A 6,885-nucleotide genomic window follows, 5' to 3' on the forward strand; every position below is an offset into this window, starting at 1 on the left:
TGACAGAGTATCCCCACCGCACCATTTAATTCTAAAACGATAAAAATCGTATAGGTTATTGAATGAATGAATGATCGACTAATGTACTTATATTACCTCTTCTCTTTTACTTACGGAGCGTGTGTCTGTGAGTATTGAGCGTGCACTCGTCGGCGTACAAAAGGAAACTAAGAAAATAATAATCATAGTAAATAAAAGTCGTGTATGTTACGTTACACGAAATCAATGACGCTGTGACGAAAATTGCGAAGTATTAAAATATTAAAATGAAATAATTTTGTTTCTCGCATGATATCGTCTTTGTGTTGTTAAACGAATGTATTATTGTTTATATATTAGCTTTTTGTAATGCACGTACATAGAAACTGTTTAAAGAATTGTAAAATTATAGAAAATATTAATTTCTGAGCTTTCGCTCTTAGAAAGATAGATTCTCGATATTCACTCCTCGGAATATAAAAAAAAAAAAACTAATTCGAAATTCTTATGCAGCTACATAGGAAATGTAACAAAAGAAATGAAATGTATTTGTTTGTGCTTACCTTTGCATCTAAAGGACGAATTTTTTAAAGAAATAACGAATGAAGCGTACTAATTTACACAGGTCAGTAGTTTCACAGATTGGAGCCAATGTTTTTACTCTCGATTCCATGGATCTGTGTGAATGTGTGCAGCATCTGTGTGACAGCAACGAGAGAGAATATTTTTGTTCGCAAATTTTCCGATGAAAAAGAGATATTTTTGCAAAAAGTGATATTGATCAATATCCTAATGCTTTTCAAAATTTATATAGATCAAAAATGTACGAAAATCTTCACTGAATCTCTGTTTTTTCTTACCTTATTCCGATCAATTTCTTCTTCCTTGCAGCTTCTTCTTCTTTCAAAGCCATTAGAAAGAACTTCTGCCTACCAACGAGTACATAATAAATACTTTCGAATAGAAATTATTTAATAATTTATATTTATAGGACAATCTATAGACAAATATAATTAAATATCTTTCCGAACATTTACAAGAGATATTAATCATAGAGAATTAAATTCATTGATTATTCGATTTATTACCTAGTCATTTCTTGACTCCCGAAGTAGGAGAGAGAAGCATTGGTTGCTACATTACGCGGGGATCTACGCATTTGGCGGGAATTTTATGATTTAATAGAAAACACTAAGACGTTTGATAACCATTCTCAATGATTTTTTTGCGATTGAATATTATATTCTGTGCTATTTTCTTAATAAAATATTAAGAAAAATTAATATATTTATTAGTGCGTTATATTTCTAAAATGACGCAGATGCATGTGCCGCTTCAAGCTTCACTAGCTAATTTCACGGTGTAGACGACGCCATTGTTGTTTCAGTTCGTATCAAGCAAACGCGTCGCCCCGTCCCTCTCCTTAATTAGAAGTAATTGGCAGATTTTTTCTAACGTACACCTGATTATTATACACCAATCGATAGTTAAACACGCGATTTTTAAGAGGCCGCGTTCGCAAGTCGAGATATTACGGCGTTTAAAAGATATTCACGAAAATAAAATCGACCTTTCGTTGATCTCCCGGAATGCTATTGCGTCGAATTTTTGTTCATTTTTCCTTTTTGTTAATTTCCACAATATCCTCACTTCTCTCGCTTTTTAATGATACTCCGATCAACAATTTTGCGTTTATAATTATGATTGATCGATATTTCGTATTATATTCAATTTTCATATATATTCATACACGAGCACATACACACATGTATAGACTTTTTACATAATTTATGTACACATCACTCTTCTAATCTTCTCCTTTTTTCACATACACTTTACATACACTTTTAATTGTATCCTATATTAATTGAGGTTTCACGAGATAGAACAGTAGAGCGTCGAATTAGAATCAGTGTTAGTGCATCGTTTTTCGTGTGTCGGAATCAAGAGGATGTTCGTTGTTTGAAGAATCAACGTCTACTGTCGGTAAGTCAACTTCTTTCTTTGTTATTTCCTGAGTAATCGTGAAGGATGAGAAAACATAATCCGTGATTGTATATAATGCGATCGAATGTTGGTACTTTTTGAAGAATGTGTGCTTGTATAATATACGTAGTTATGTGCGTATGGAGATACAGTTTTTACGAATGTTCATTGTATGTTTTCGGTGCTTTATGTCGAGCTCGACGTTCATTTGCATGTGTGTACTCATTATGTGAAAAAATTTCTGTACTATTTTTCTTTTTTTGTCATCTGCTTTCGCTTCGAATTCAGGTACTTTCGACGAAATAATATAATAGATCAGTAAGCCAGTCCAGTTCTTGGAATTTATATAGGTTAGTACTGTCTAAAAATAATACGTATTTTCGTGATTTAATTGCGTTGACTATATACATTTCAATTTATTAGTTCTCTATGTACACATTACATATGTATCATTTCTTCTTCGTTCCTTTCTTCTCGATAGTCGCGCTTTCTCGATTATATACAATTATTATCGACATATGGTATATTATTGCGATCGTGATTACTCGATATGTGTAAATAAAAATCCGAAGAAGTATAATTTTTTTCATATATTTACAGGATACATATGACTCATATATATATATACGTGTAAATACATCAAATCATATAATTATTTCGATTTAAAAATTGCTCATTATTTCGCGCGTAATATATAAAGCATAGAGATAATATAGGTACTAATGATACAAGTGCGTATCTATTTAATGTTTCTGTATCGTTAAAAAATATAATTATTTCATTAGAAAATTATTATCTATGTTTAAAATTCGAATTAATTATATTTGCCATCTATATCCTATTACTTACGCACTTCTATTATATTTTTTATTATTTTTAATTGAAAAATGTAATATTTGATTAGACCCGCGTTGTAGCTGTGATGACGTCACAGGATCTACTTTCCTTCCTTCCAGTGGTTTAGTCGCCATCTTAGACGCAGTGACAAGTGTACACGGTGTTTCGTCGCTCCGTATAATAACAGGTAATTAATAAATTTTTTCTAACGTACACCCTCTTCCTATATATCAATCGATAGTCGAACGCAAGATTTTTACGAGGCCGCATTTTTAAGTCGGCACATTATCGCGTTTAGAAGATATTCGCGAAAATAAAATCGATCTCGTAAATCGTCTCGGAAAACCATTGCTTCATACTTTTTTTTTTCCTATTTTCTAGCTTTATTTTTACGATATCGATACTTTTCTCGCTTTTAAACTTCGTCTTGATTAATATTTTGTGTTTTTTATTGAGATCGATTGATATTCTTGTATCATATTCAATTTTCATATATACTCGTTACACGTACACATATACATATACACGCACATATATTTACACATCTGTGGATATTTCGTGATGTATATACGTACACACACACTTTCATATACTGTGTAATATGATATCTATTTTTTCAGATTTTCAAGAATTCTACGAACGAGAATACACATTACTACGCTTGTTTATATACGTCCTTTTTTCTGTGTATATACACACAGGTAAGTTTATTTCCTTTTATTAATGTAGAGTGAGGCCTAATAGAGAGAGAGAGAGAGAGAGAGAAAGAGAGAGAGAGAGAGAGAGAAAGAGAGATATTTGTATATTCAGTACTAATGTATTTCCAGAAAATTCTCCGGTCAAAAAACAAAATAAAAATAATGAAACCTTTGACTCTCTCAAGCATACGAAATAAGTCTTCATTCTTATACAGTACTTCGGCGAGTATAAATCTACGAAATAATTGATTAATTTCGATTTCATTACAAACTTTATTACCAAACATTTTTATTTTAATTTTATCAGGATTAATTTAATATTAATTAGCAAGTTCGTTATTACATAGAATAGTATACAAATTTGTATAGTTTTTAGGTCATCCATTATCGAATTTATTACTCTTCAATCAGAAACTCTTTATACAGAAAATATTTTATTCTTTCTTGTTCTATAATTTCTTGTATGTTTCTGTTTTTCACTTATAAAATATTAATACTTATAAAATATTAGAATCAGTGTTTGTTCGTATAGTTGCTATTTATTTTTATATTTATATAAGTTGATTACGTAAAATTATATTTAATATAAATTCGCGAATTAAAGTCAGTGTTTGTTCGTATAAAGCATTATTTTGATTTTTATTAAACAGTCACACTGACTGTTCGCTTATTAAAGTCAGTGCATCATTGAAGATGATCGAGAAATTAATATACTTCTTCTATGGAATAATATTGGTAAGTTAATTTATAAATTTGATATCTAATAATTTCATAATTATTCTACTGTAATAAATTTAATAAAAATTTGTTTACAATCTTTTTACAGATTACCATTATGATCGTGCTTTAACAGTTTACAACGAGGTTGAGCTACTTCATTTTCAATTTACTTCAATATCAACTGACTTCATTTTCTACTTTTTATGGATCATCCTTCTTTAATTTGGAATTACGTTGCAAACGAGTATTTTGGAGCCATCGCAGAACTTCTTAAGGAGTGAGTAAAAAAATTTTTAATCCTTCCAGTGCTCCATCATGCCGAGGACGAGTTACTGGTTGTAATTTTTTAAATAAATTATTGACGAGCATGACCGTAGATAATTCCTCATTTGGATATTTATTGTGCATGCTTGTTTTTATCAGCTCAGGATAGGGTCTTCTTGTTTCATCGGTTCGATTAATTAATAGTGCATTTTTTTGTTCTTTCTTTTTTCTAATTTGCTCGTGATGTTAATGTTGAAATTGAGCATTCATTTATCCAATATTTTTTATCCAATTCTACCTGAACATTACAGTACCTTAAATGTTATATTATTAATCATATTTCGGTACATAAATAGATCAGATGTATAAGAATTTTTTTAATAATTTCTTAGAGAAACGCATTGAAAATTTTTTATTTCTTTATTATTTTTATTTATTCTTAATTATTTTCATTTATTTTTATTTAGTTTTATCAAGCTATTCAGATTAAATATTATATTTTCTATTCTACTTATATTCATCATTATAATCGCGTATTTTAAAACTAAAAATCTGTTAAATACGTACAATGAGTTCCTTAATAGAGAGAGAAAGATAGCGTGTAAATAATAGCTTTGATGTAGCCTCACCAATTGTTAAATAATTCTTGGAAATGAGTCTTCGGCAAGCAACAAAAGAAAAAGCAATCGTAACGTGATAATATTCTATTATAGGTATATCTATATATACGTGTATTTGTATACGCTGTACTGTACGGATCTTAAGAAGTATCAACAATAGTACATGTAAACAATCAAAGAACGACCGAGAGGACGACCTCCTTAGTTCGTCTCTAGCCAGTTCTCGTTTGTACAAGCAGCCTTCCAGACGTGTTCAGACTTGCTCCTGCTTCTTCAACTTTGGTTCGTCTAATTTCTCATTTACATTATCTATAATATTTTATAAGCTTCATTTAATCATTGACGATTTATTAATCTTATTTTATATCGTATTAAACTTCAATATACACTATTATATGTTGAATATCCGACTTACATTTACACATGTATGGACAGATTTATATATATATATAAATTTACTTAATTACTTTTTCTATATTAATAATCTTTTTGAATTTTGTCTAGTTCTTATTCGTCGTATTTAACTAATCTTGAAAATAATGAATAGCAATTAAAAATTATCCTGTAGTTTCTATTACTTTTTGTTCTTTTCATACAATGTATAAAAGTAATCTTTAAGAAAATTTAAGATGCGAATCATATATATATATATATATATACATATATAAATTATATGTGATCTGTACATACATTCATATATACACACATTTATACATATAGATACAGAATCTTATCCTCTATAAATAATAATTTGAATATTTTCAGGTTATTATTCGTCATATTGGTCAATGTAATATTCATCAATTCGTCTGGACGTCTACGCATTTGGTAGCAGTTATCATATACTTCCTCCTAGTCTTCATATATAAGTATACACAAATAAGTTTATCGTTAAGATATTTTTATTTCATTTTAATTAATATAAAAAATTCGATATTAATTCTATCAAACTATTTATTGTGTTATACGACTTCATGTCTTTTATAATAGTCTTATAAGTTGCTTTATTATATCTAGAACTTTTATTATATAATATTTTATATGGTTTTTAAGAAATTTATATATGGATCTCCATACGCAGCTACCTCCTTGTGGTGGGATCCGGAAATCGGTATTGCGAACGTTCGTATATTTTATATTATACAACGTACGCACTACCGAGCCAAAGGCTGACGTTCGGTGCATTAGAAAATAATTTTGATTGTATTGTAATTTATTCAAAATTTGTTGAAACATATTTTACATTGAATTTGAAGAATATTAAGAAGCACCGAGAACAATAAAAATTTCATTAAAGTATAATCAAAGTTAGAGTAGAATAAAATTTCAAGATACGTTTAATCGTTTAATTAATATTATAAATGTTATAATTTCAATTTTACTGCTCCTTGTCTAGTTTTACTTTAATGCTATATCTATTCTGATTTATAGGTATCCACGCAATTAGTATACTTCTGTGAACATATCCCTATCGCGATTATATTTATTTTTAAACGATATGTACAACGCGAATTTGGTCGTTTGCTTTTACATATTCATTTATTGTAATATAGTTTACAAGTATTGCAGTTACATCTTTTGAATAATATATTTTTTTTTTTGTATTGTTATAGCATACAAAAGATGTAATATAAATTCATAATTTTAGATCATGTAATTTGAATAATATGATATATGATATTTAATATATAATATTTAGTACATAATATTTAATACAATATAAATTATAGAAGTAAACGCCACAGCTTGCTTTAATCATTTTTATTCAACAGGTCTTCAGT

Source organism: Vespula pensylvanica, chromosome 4 (assembly GCF_014466175.1).
Source record: "Vespula pensylvanica isolate Volc-1 chromosome 4, ASM1446617v1, whole genome shotgun sequence".
Lineage (NCBI taxonomy): Eukaryota > Metazoa > Arthropoda > Insecta > Hymenoptera > Vespidae > Vespula > Vespula pensylvanica.